The sequence below is a fragment of the Prunus mume genome, linkage group LG8 (genome assembly GCF_029339155.1).
Source record: "Prunus mume cultivar Tortuosa linkage group LG8, ASM2933915v1, whole genome shotgun sequence".
NCBI classification, from domain to species: domain Eukaryota; kingdom Viridiplantae; phylum Streptophyta; class Magnoliopsida; order Rosales; family Rosaceae; genus Prunus; species Prunus mume.
Genome location: NC_142705.1, coordinates 13,956,251 through 13,969,241, shown reverse-complemented (window position 1 = coordinate 13,969,241; position 12,991 = coordinate 13,956,251).

The following is a 12,991-nucleotide window of genomic DNA, read 5'->3' as shown; positions in this document are numbered from 1 at the left end:
AGAGGTTATGATCGAAGATCCTGCCAAGTGGTTATCGAGGTCGCCCCATCAGAGTCAATGGATTTAAAGGGAATCGTCAGTTCTTCATCCAAGGTAAATTTCCTATAATTCTACCTGGTCCTCGAGGAAAGAAATTACATAAACTAATTGGCGTATTGTGGCGAGGAGACCGAGATGCCAAATCGAAGTATGACGCTGAGCCGACGGTGGATCCGTGGATCGTCGCTAGTCAGATTTAGGTTCTTCACGTGCTGAAAAGTCTGAGTTGCCAACTATGTCCAAGGAGAGGGCGAAATTGATCTTGGCAAAATGGGTGACTCTTTCAACGGATGAGAGGGTGGGATGCCCTAGATGTTCTTAGCCCTTCCTACCCAGATTTCGCATCCTCTTTCAAGATTGCCAAGCTGGACCTGTTGGCTTTGGCTAACAAATTCCAGCACAGTGGTGCTACTCAATTTCCCGATGACGACGCGCAATTGGAGGCAGAATTGGCCCGATCCAGAGAAGAAACGAAAGCACAACATGAAGAATTGGAGCAATGCAAGCTATTGTGAAACAGTAAATTGAGACGAGGACCTCGAAGCTTGCTTGCAGCAGTGTTGTTGCAGAAAGAGGAACTCCAGGATGAGGCTGATCAAATGCTAACGGCCCTGACTACGGCTAAAGAGGACATTGATAAGGCCGATATGGATGTCGGACTGGAGATATGGCAGGAAAAGCCGAGGATGATCCGTCTTGATAAGATTCGTGTGGACACACGACATTTTGCTGAAAAGATCAAGACCTTGTTGGATCTGCTCGTGTAGTTGCCGAAATACTTTGACCCATATTATTTATTTTTGATGTAAGAACCTTGTGTAATGGTTCTATCAAATTGCTACTATTTTACTGACTCTGGTATTAGGCATTTTGATACAAAACTTCTTTCGGAATTGTATATCTTATTCGAAACGTGCATGCTATGGGTTACTTAGGTCTAGACCTATCAATTCCCATAAGGATGGTATGAACGTTTTTAGTCATTGACCATTTATTGGATGTTGATGTACCGTTCCATCTCTATCACAAAGCAAATATGCTCCATTTTCCCAAAATTTTGCTGACTGTGAAAATACCTTCCCAAATCGGGCTCTATTTTCCGAATTCTGGCACGTGGTAGGACCGCTCGCCAAACTAATTCTCCTTCTTCAAAAGTTTTTCCTCGGACTTTTCTATTATAGGCACGTGCCACTGCTTGTTTACCAACCATCAGATGGTTTAGAGCTTTAGCCCGAATTGGACCGAGTTGCTCTAATTCCTTCATCATAGCCTTAGCATATTCTTCTTCGCTTAATTCAGACTGTCTCTCGATTCAAAGTGATTGCACGTTGATCTCTACTGGTAAGACGGCGTCATGCCCATAAGTGAGAGCATACGGGGTAGTGCCTATAGCATTCTTTTTAGACGTCCGATCTGCCCATAGCGCATTGGATAACCTTTCGTGCCAATCCTTTGGGTTGTTATCCGCCATTTTCTTGATAATATTGATCAAGACTTTGTTGGTAGATTCTGCTTGACCATTGGCGCGTGGAAAGTAAGGGCTAGATTGCACGAATCTGATATTGTATTCTTCAGCGAATGCTTGGATTTCCCTTGAGATGAAGGAAGTGCCTCTATCCGTAGTGATGCTTTCTAGAATTCCAAACCGATGAATGATTTTCTGCTTGATAAAAGTAATCACTGCGGCTGAAGTGATAGATTTCAAAGCCTTAGCTTCCACACACTTTGTGAAATAATCTGCGGCCACAATGATGAACGTATGCTCGTTGCTGGAGTTTGGCACAATTTTTCACATGAAGTCCATGGCCCAGCCTTTGAAAGGTCGAGGCTTTATGATTGGATTCAAAAAGGTTGCCAGAGCATGCTGAATCGGGCCATTCCGTTGGCAATCTTCGCATCCTTTAGCATAACTAAAGCAATCTTTCTCCATCGTTGGCCAGGAGTAGCCATATCTTTTGATGAGCCAACACATCTTTTTTCCGGATTGATGCGCCCCGCAAGTGCCTTCATGAATGTCGCCCATAACGCGCATTGATTCTTGAAGTCCCAAGCACCGTAAAAGAACTTCTTCCTCGGATTGTCGAACAGTTCGTTTTTTATCACTACAAACTTTGTAGCCCGATATTTCAATTTTCTGTTTGCTCTGGGAGTTGGATTAGTCAAGTAATCGAGCAGTGGTTTTCTCCAGTCTCAGTTTGTACATCATGGGCAATTATTTCAAGATCCAATCCTCTACTGAGGATTGAAGGAAAAGCCCTTTTTTGGACTGTGATGGTTCGTTCGGGCTGATTTTCTTGAATCTGAATGCCGATGCTATCTGTGCCATTTCTTTGGCGGCCAGATTCTTATCCCTTGGGACGTATTTGATTGATATTGTTTTAAACGCAAACCCTAAATTACGAGCTGCCACATAATAGGCTGCCATACTCGGGTCCTTGCATTTGTACTCGTTGGTCAGCTGCCTAATTACTAATTGAGAGTCTCCGAACACCTCTAAATGCTTTACCCCCAGTTCTAATGCCATTTCTAGGCCGACTCAGCCTTATAGTTAGTACTGTCAAAATCAAGCTGGAAAGAATAGGCGTATTTGGCTCCAAATGGTTCTTCCAAGACAATGCCTGCTCCGACGGCTAAATCTGTCTTGGATCCATCAAAGTACAGCTTCCATGGTTTGATTTGTACTGTTTTGACTGAAATTTAGACCTGGCCATGTTTGTTTGGTAAATTACCGAGTAATCTCTTGAATTCGAACTTTGGCGCTCTTTGCTCTGGCGAAAAACCTATGTTGGCAATTTCCAGTGTGCTTAAATCTTCGATTTCCACACAAGGGTGGGCGGCTAGAAAGTCTGCAATAGCTTGCCCTTTAACGCTTTTTGAGGACATACCTAAACTGAATTCGGACAAAGCCAAGATCCATTTTCCTAATCGCCCCCTAAGCACGGGCTGGTTAAGCATATATTTAATGAGATCTGTCTTTGCTATGATATGAACAATAAAAGGGAGCATGTAATGACGAAGTTTTACTACTGTGAAATAAAGAGCAAGGCAAAGTTTTTCAATAGCTGAATAGCGAGTTTCCACGTATTGCAAAATTCGACTTAAATAAAATACAGCTTGCTCCTTGCCCTCCTCATTGTCCTGGGCCATTAAACTACCGATTGAATTTTCTGAAGCAGAAATATACTATTTTAGTGGTATACCTTTTTTTGGAGGCATCAAAACTGGAGGTTTGGTCAAATGCTTCTTGTTGAACAAGACCCCATGTGAATGGCTCTCCCTCCTTTATCTTCAATAATGGAGAAAATGGTTGTACTTTTCCTGCTGAATTGGCTATGAATCTTCTTAGGAAATTGATTTTCCCGAGAAGACTATGTAGCTCCTTCTTGTTGTATAGCTGCCTTGCCTTGTTTTTGTCGACTTCAATGCCTCTTTGATGTACTAGAAATCCCAAAAAATTCTCTGCTTGGACACCGAATGCACATTTCTTTGGATTCATCTTCAACTGATTTTGCCGCATTCTGATGAATGCCTATGTGCTTCTTGTTCCTAAGATTTGATGACCACATCATCGATATATACCTCTAGAGTGTGTCCGATCATGTCATGAAAGATAGCGTTCATCGCCCTTTGGTAGGTAGCCCATGCATTCTTTAGTCCGAAAGGCATGACGACGTACTCGTAGGCTCATACGCCCCCGAGCATCCGAATGCGATTTTATGAACATCGCTTCAGCGACCATGATCTGATTGTATCCTGCGTTCTCATCCATGAAAGACAAGATTCTGTTATGTGCTGCACCGTCAATAAGCATATCTGCCATTGGCATTGGTTATTCATCTTTTGGGGTAGCTTTATTGAGGTTTCTGTAGTCTACACAAACCCCTACTGCTTTAGTGACTTTCTTCAAAACGGGGACTATATTAAATAGCCATTCGACGTATCGGGCTGGCCTGATGAATCCCGCCAAAGAATCGCTCAATCTCTTCTTTCACTTTGAGTTATGTCTCAATAGACATCCTCCGCTTCAGCTGTTTAACTGGTTTGTAGCCCTCTTTTATGGGCAATCTATGCTCTACCAGACTTCTATCGAGTCCTGGCATATCATGGTAGTGCATGCAAAGCAATCCTTGTATTCTTTGAGAAGGGCGATCAACTCCGTTCGTACAGACTGATTCGAGAAAGCCACTGATGAATGTAGGCCGGTCTTCTTCGGTTCCTAAATTGACTTCCTTGAGAGGGTCTTGGACTTCTGGAGGAGTCTGACTCAACTTAGTAGGTGCAAGTTGGATTTCTTCTTCCATTCCGATGGTTTCGGTCCTAGCTTCCTCTGAGACGAATTCTGCCATGTAATTGGCGGAAATCTCCGTCTAAAGATTGTTCTTCTCTCTCTTCTCCTCTTACTCTTTCTGCTAGGGTGTTGATTAGCAGAAATGCCCCATCTTCCTGTGGGCTTTCTTTAACCATGACACTGGGTAAAAGAGATTTGGGTCCTTTCCCATTCTTCTGAGGAAAACGTCAGGCCCTGCTGAGAAACTTCTGGGCCATCACTACGAGAGAGTGGTCGTTCTTGATGAGTTCAGGTACAGTGAGAGGAGCAATATCCTCATTGTAGAATCTTGCATCAACATTGTTGGCTAAAGGCAGGAAAGGCTTAGAATCTGCCTTGACCATTTCGTAATCTTTTATCTCCTCATCCCACATTAACAACTCATGTTGAAGGGAGGAAGGTATGGACATGCTCTGATGTATCCAATCTCTACCCATTAATGCATGATTAAGAAAATGTACTGTCAACTACTAAATATGACACCAGTAAATTTTTCAAACCGACTTCGAATTCGGCAATCAAAATCCCATGTGTTGCAGTGATAGTTCCTGCAAAATTAGAAACAGCTTAACTCAAGTGGGTATTAGATCGATTTACTTTTTCTCAATTTTTCCAGTCTTTTGAAAGGGAGAATGTTGACGGCCGCCTCCGTCAATCAAGACTTTTGAAAGGGACACCATTAACTCGCGAAAATGAACAAGGGTCTCAGGTGCCGTGTCATCGACCTGGCAGGTCTAGTGAAGAACACTCGAGGGGTCTCCTTCTTTGGGGAGTCTAGGCCTTTGTACTCTAGGCCCGAATCAGTGGTTTGCGGAGCGCTTGGTTTGTCATCATAATCATCATGCATTCCAATCAGAGCATCGACGTGTTCTTCGATCAGGATATCACCTTCCATGCTGCATGGTTGTCCTTCTTTTGACCTATAAAAGGTGGGGAGGACATACACCATATTTACTGGCATAGTACCTTGTGCTGTGGTCTTTTCTCTACACTTGATGGCCTGATTCATTGAGGGTTCAGCCTCAACCTCTGTCTTCATGGGCTTCTGTAGAGTTTCTGATTTCTCAATTGCCAAGATTGGTTTTCCAACTGTCGATTCTCCAACTTCTTCTATCGTTCGAACATTATGGCTGGCATGTGATCAGGCTGGCTTTCCACAAGCGCTTGGCTATCTTCGTCTTTGGCTCGTAGTCCTAAGGCTGATTTGAATTCTTCATGATTGAGCTCATAGTCCAACCAATCTTCATTGTCATCTTCGAACATGTTATCCGCCTCCTCTTCTTCTATGGTCGAGCTGGCTCGCTGCACCTTTTGGGATTGTGATCTGTATAATCGGTCTGTCTGATCCTTCTCCGGATTCTGGGTTGGTGCTTTTGTTAAATTTTTTGGTGGAGTCGCCTAGTCGATTGCACATCGGTCGCCTTAGAATGTTTTTGCTCGCTCCCGCCTTGGCATTTTCACACAGTGATGGTCGTGATTCATGACTCGCTTGAGGAACAAGTCGGGCTTCGACCCTTCTATTGCTTTTTATTTCCTGTATGGTCTTGATTCGGTTTGCTCTGCAGTGGATTCGAGTGCGCTTTGAGTCCGAGCATACCTACAGCTGACCTTCCTTCGCGTTGAAACTCGCTCTGGTGGCTTGATGGGCCCTTGGTGGGCTTGATTGCATTTATTGATGTTCCATTTCCCTCATGGCCTTGCCGTATTGTCTTTTGATCCGTCTGGCCTGGGTATTGGTTGCTTCCTTCCCTGGTTTGCCGCCCTTCCCTACTACATACCATCTTTCATTCTGTACCATAGCTGGTTTAGCTGGCCGGGTGGCCTGACATTAGTCGAATTGGAAGTAGTATAGGGTCTACTATAGCCAGCCTCTTCATGGGGATGTAATGGAAAAGCCCTGGGTTTGGCCTGTTTCAATCTTGTCCTCCATTTATCTATTTCTTCTAATTTTGTTGATTCAGATTCTTGCCGTATGGGGGTTTCATCCATAGCTTTCTTGTCTATCCGTCGGAATGCTTGGTATGGCTTGTTCGGGCCCTTTCTTGGGCTGAAAGGTCCATATGACTGACTGGATATTCTGCTAGGACGTTTGTCGGTTTCCCCTCTCGTATGGATTAATTGTTCGTCAATCTTTGATCATGTGGCTGGTATCTCTAGTTCACATTCGCATTTGGATCTGCTAGATAATACGATCCCAGCTGTGATGGTGGCTTTCAACTTTTCTAGCGCGGCTATAGTAATTTTTCGATAGCCTTCTTCGCCTACATCCACCACGATTTTCCTTTTATTACCTATGTCGGGCCAGTTGACGCCGATCATGTGTGCTGGGAAAGGCTCCTTGTCTACCTTCATAGTAGTCGGCTTGTCCATAAGGATCTTGCCCTCGACGATGAGTTCTTGTATGACATCCTTGAACTGAACACAGTTGTTAAAAGCATGCGGGAAAGAATTATGCCACTTACAGAACATTTTGTTCTTCAGCTCTTCCGGCTTAGGAAACACGTGCTTCTCGTCGAGTTTGATTGCCTTTCCTTGTAGCAATTCGTCAAAGATGTTTTCAGCTTTTGACAAATCGAAAGAGTACGATTTATGCTTCTGTTTGTATAGAATGAATCCTCCAGCAGCAATGCTTCGCTGCTCCTTTCGGCTTTACTATTGCTTTGCGGTGATTGAAGTTTTCATCCGAACGATCTCACCAATGCCACTCGGGACCAGCCTCTTCTTCGATTTCTTCATCCAATGCACTCATTACTTCCAGCTTATGGATTGGATTCTTGTAGTATGCAGGCTTGGAGTTGTTCTTCCTTTGGATTTCTTCCTTGAGTAGCAATTCATACTTGCCACTGGGCCACATCCTGCAAATCCATGAATTCAATGTCATCAAACTTCTTCCGAAGGGATAGTCTGAGTGCATTCTGTGCCATTTTTATAAAATGTTTTTCATCCATAGGAATTTTTCATTTCATTTTGATCTTTTTAAATCGGGCGATGAAATCTGGCACTGTTTTGTGATCCCCTTGCTTCATATCGTGAGGTTATTGATGGTAATCTCCGGTTCAGGCCTATAATATTGCTCCATGAAAGCTCCTTCCATCTCTGCCCATCCGAGGATGGAATTCGGGCTGAGATTGGAATACCAAGTGAAAGCCTGACCTGATAAAGAGCTACCAAATAACCTCAACTTCAAAAGCAGTTGGGTTTCTATGGACACGCACTGGGCTGAGAACCGCCCTATATGCTCTAATGTCGATGCATATAAGTCTTCCCCATTGAACAGGCTAAAATTTGGAACTTTGAAGCCTCTTGGGAAAGGTAAATCGTCAATGTAAGCAGGGTAAGGCTTTTGATAGGTAGGTCAGGTTGGTCTCCGAATACCGGCCGGACCATTATAGACGAGCTGCCTTAGTGCTTCCATTTCATTACGAATGTCCATGTCTAGAAGATTTCAGGTGCAGGCTCAAGACCGGCTGGAGGAGCCTGCCTGCATCTTCTTCGCCATCGGATTCTGGAATTTGCTCGGGCATCCGTACATTGTTTTGTCTTCCCTGTCCGTTGCCTCCGTTATTACCATTGTTGTTGGCGATAGATACGTTCAACCCTGTTGGTTCTCGCCATCTATCAGCATGCATATTCCTTCGGACTGGCTCTGGTGGTAGAGCTGGTTCGCCAATTTTTGGGGCTTGGTATTTGGATGGTGTTCCAAACAGAGCGAAATGTTGACTAGCAACGTCTTTGGGGGGTGAAATCACCTTTGGCACATGCGGTGCCATTGTAGTGATATTAGACCCTGTGGGTTGGTCTATCTGGTAAGATGACTTAAGAGAATCTTTTGTCACCATTTCTGAAGGCAACGTCTGGGCATGTCCACTTGTCTGCCCTGAAGAGTATCCTTGTATTAACAAGGGTGTCTGGATATTTGATAGTCTCCCGTCTTCCTTTTGGGCCACTTTATTGTTTTGTTCCGCCTGCATGACCAGTTCGAAGAGGTGACCTAGATATGCCCTTGTCTCATTCCTTTGTAGGGTTGTGTTCAAATGACCTCTCTCAACGGTCTGAACGACGCTTTGAGATAAGAGATCCATGGAATTGGTCATTGCCTGGAAACCTTCTCTCATGAATTTTTCTAGTCTTTCGAAAGGTACTTCTGTTGATGATTCCATTGACTCGGACTCTGCTATTTCTTTGTTCTTCTCGTAACTGGCTTGAGTCAAATCAACCATGTATACTTTCTTTCTGGTCTTTCTCACCATGCACAGAGAGAAGTCCCATTGGGTGTGCCAAAATTATGTTGGTCCTTCTTTCCTCTCCTCATCCTTTTACCGTCCGCAGGGCCGGTTCAGCTCTGAGGGATGAGGGCAAAGTTTTAATGGATCAACACCAGTGCCCCGTTCGGATGGTGTCTCTTGGCTTATGAGTGTGATCTTTTCAATTTCTGAACAAAATTGAAAGTTGAATCAATTATCAGAGCCTGAGGTCTTGTCGAATGCAGCTCCTTAGGCTACTGATTCTTGTTGTAGCGCAGGCGTGCCACTATTGGGTAGACAACCAGCCCAATAGATCTGGTATGGTATGTGTGATTGATGTTTATGAAGTTTGCGCCTTCTCTCTGAACTTCTTATCAGGCCATTGTGCTCCTGGGGTACCGCCTAGATGGGTTCTTTTCTCTGCCTCGGTTAGGAGGACTTCAATATTCTTCTCTCCATGATTATCACCCTAGTAGGTGCGAGCAACACCTGAGCAAGTAATAGAGGAAGACCGAGTTTATGATCAGTAAAGACCCTGCCTGGGCTTTATTAACCTGTTTCAATATTTCTCCCATTTTCGGACTTGATTGGTGGTTATTCGGGCTTACGAATAGTAATCGGGCCCAACTAGACTTCCTATCCCTTCTTTTATTGTACCATTCAAGCCCCTGTTCTTTTCGGGCCCGAATATCAATATTCCTAGCTTTTCAAAGTTCAGGGAGGCAGGGATCCAATTTTAGACGTTTAAAATGGCTTGAAGCCCGTTTTATCAGATTATCAGATAATTAATTACCGAGTTTCAGCAATTTATAAGTTATTTGCAACCTCAAATTAAACAACAGAAAATTCATCGGTTAATCCATTAATTTATCCTTAAATGCGAACAACCAAATAACAAAACAAGAAAAGCTGGAGATTTCTCAATCCAGTCCTGAAATTACATGAATTGAAACAATTTACATTTTAAAAGAAAATCATACCATGGTGATGGCAGAGCTACGAGATAATCACAAAGTTTGTGGACTGGATATCTTACGAACAAAGTAGTCAGGTTGCGATTTTGAGAGAGTTTTTTTTTGAAGACTTTTTGTCTGGTTTTGGAGAGAGAGTCCCCTTTTCTTGAAGTAGACCTTCGTTATTTATAGGGGAGCATGAACTTGTAATGACAGCAACTTTGACAGGACCTCTAGCTTGTAACTCGGGATCAGCCTCTAGTTTGTTGTTCTAAACCAGTTTATAGAAGGAATGATGGAGGGTCCTTGGCAAGGACCGTTAGTTCTCTTCGTGGGGTTCTCTTGATTTGACTTTCTCGAACTTGAAAACCTGGCTGGCGATTTCGATCTTCTGGTTTTGGGGGCTTAAGTACATCGTGCTTTCTTGCTGGGTGAACAAAAAGTCAGTTCGCCATTTAATGCGATAATCCCCTTCGGCCTCCCACGTGGGTTTAGGAGTCATACTCATCACTTTTGTCGTGTAGCATAAGGTTAAAGCCTGACTTTTCTGACCTTGGGCCTATTTATTTATTTTTTTCAAATAGGCCCAGACTTGAGAGGGGTGGCTTCGTTGGGGATGGATTAGTGCGAATGGGCCTGGCCCTATCCTCCAAATAGTACGACTACCTTTGGTCCATTTACCAAAATTGGGTACAAACATTGCCCCCTAGTTTTGATGGGCTTAGGTCAAGTCTATCAAAATTAGACCCTTTAGCTTCTTGGCTATGTCTTATCATGACGGTACGAATTTTTTGAAAAGTACGCGCCATCATAGCGGTGGCAATACATCAACTGTCTCCACTTTTCACATCTGGCAATTAATTCGGCCTGCCGAAAAGATAACTTCCATATATCTGGTTCTTTGAACTTCGTCTCTGAACATACCCCCTTGCTTCTTTCGTCTTCTTCCTATTCCACAATCGTTACTTCTTCTTTCTTGAGAAAATTGCCATGGTTCCAAGACGTTCGAAGGGTTCCAAGGTCTCTACTGCCAATCCTTGTTGGATGTCCGGTGAAGAAGCCGCAAGCACGCCAGTGATTTTCAGGCTGCTCTTGTGCAGTGATCAGTTAGTTCGTGGCTATATTCCCCTTTCCCGCTGACCTTGAGAGGTCCCTACAAGAGTCCTGGGCCCTATCCTCCAAATGGTACGACTACCTTTGGTCCATTTACCAAAATTGGGTACAAACACTTTCTTTGTTGTCATACTCTTATGGATGACAATCCCAAAAGTGGTTTCCCCACACCATCACTCATGCACATGCCATTGGTAGAGTAGAAGGATGGGTGGGTGGAGTCATATCGAAAGTGAAAAAAGGGTGATTCATTAGAGCCATTACAATGAGGAGCCCAAGCCTCTGTCTTTGGGAATGCAAATCTAGTTCCAGGAGCCCAAGCTCGGGCCGGGAGTGGGACCCACAAAGACGGGTTGGCCCGAAGGCCGATTCGCCACTGAGCTCAAGCCCAGGGCTGATGACATCAGCGACGTCATCGAGCGGTAAAAAATTTAAACATGTGCGCTGATGTCACCTATGCAAGCTCCAACGGGTAGAAGACAGGTGTCCAGGCCTAGGCACTCCGATCTGCTTCTCCTCCTCCAATCTAATGGCTGGCATTTTTTTGGCAATAAAATTATGAAAAAAAATCGATTTTAAAAAAAAATATATACAAAAAAATTCTGAATTTTTTTTTCTATAAATACCTATCAATACCCTTCACTTTCAACACCAATCCTCATACATTTTCTTCTACTTCCACTATTATTCACTCTTTACTCAACATTTTCCTCTCTTACAAAACAAAATGATTCATCTTTTCTTTTTCCCTTTCTCTATTGTTGTAAAATTTGCCAACATGACTATTATTTATTCATAATTTTTTGCACCTTAAATTAATAATGGACAGCTATACATAGGGATTATGCAAAATATTTAGGGTTGTACAAGATCCAAACTAATTCATCAAAACTAATCAATCCAATTCAATCTAATTTTATTTTATTAGTTTCGATGATATTGGCGGATTGGATTGAATCCAAGAAATGAAAAATCGATTAGATCGATTTGGTTAGCATATCTAGAGTTTGAAATACAATTCAAATGAACTAATCTAACCTTAAAAAAAAAATATTAAAAATAAAAAATAAAAGAAGAAGAAGAAGAAGCAAATATTTACCTTTCCTAGTGTTTGAAACTAAACCACCTTTCACGTTTCACTTACACCAATGCACCAACACAATGTTGTTGATATTTTTTCCAATAAAATATATTAATATAGCATAAAAATTCTAGATTTCTAACTTTTTGTGTTGACTAAAACATTTTTATTTATTTATAAAGGAATTGATGTAACTTCAACTCTAAAATTTATTTGTGTCTATAACATGGTATTATCTCAAATTTATTTATGTCTATTTAGTACATACTTAATGATATTTTCTATTGGATTGAATTCTATAAGATTATCTTTGTGATTATCATATTTTCATACAAACCGATCATCCAATCCAATCCAATTCAATGTACATTGGATTGAATTGGATCATGATCTGAACACATTGGATTGTATTGTAAAATCTCAAATTCAATAAAATATTGGATTGAATAGAATTGATAAGAATTCATTAGTTTCGAACCAATGTACACCCCTAAAAATTTTGACTATGGAATTTCCTTTGGTTTTTTATATATAATGAATTTGAAGGCAAGAGTCGAATTCTGATCAAATAGTCATCTTCAACTTCATCAGCCTTTTTTTTTTTTTTTAATGTTTTCATACAATAAATATTGGAAGAGCGGATTCGAATACAAAACATTAAGTGACATGGCTACTCTTAATTACTTAGAGCTGCAAGCCCTTTTTATCTCGTTAATACTTTATACAGGTAGATGTATTAATATGGTAAAAATAGTACGGCTCAATGGGAATTTTGACTGAGAAAGGAAATTATTGTGGCTCAACCACACAATGACGTGTGTCTCTCTTTTACTGGACACATTTCTTTTTACCAAAAACAAAAAAACAATTGGTCAATGGAAATTTTGATTGAGGAAGAAAATTATTTAAAAAAACAATTGAGAAAAATCAAAGTGAAAAGAAGGAACTTTTTTTCGATTTGGTAAAAAAGAAGGGGTTTAGTAAAAGTGAAAAAAAAAACTTTTGACAATTAAAAAAGAGAAAACACATGTCACTTTATGATTGAGCCATAATAAAAGGGAAGAGAGAGTTTCTCTTTATTAGTAAGAAGAGAAGCATTGTCCACATATTGTTCTCAATACTTGGCAAAATTTGTGAACTACAAAATTAGCTCATAAAATTATTTGAAAGACAACTGTAAACAAAAAGGGCATTATTGTCAATAAATTGCAACCAAATGCTGAACAGACAGGAA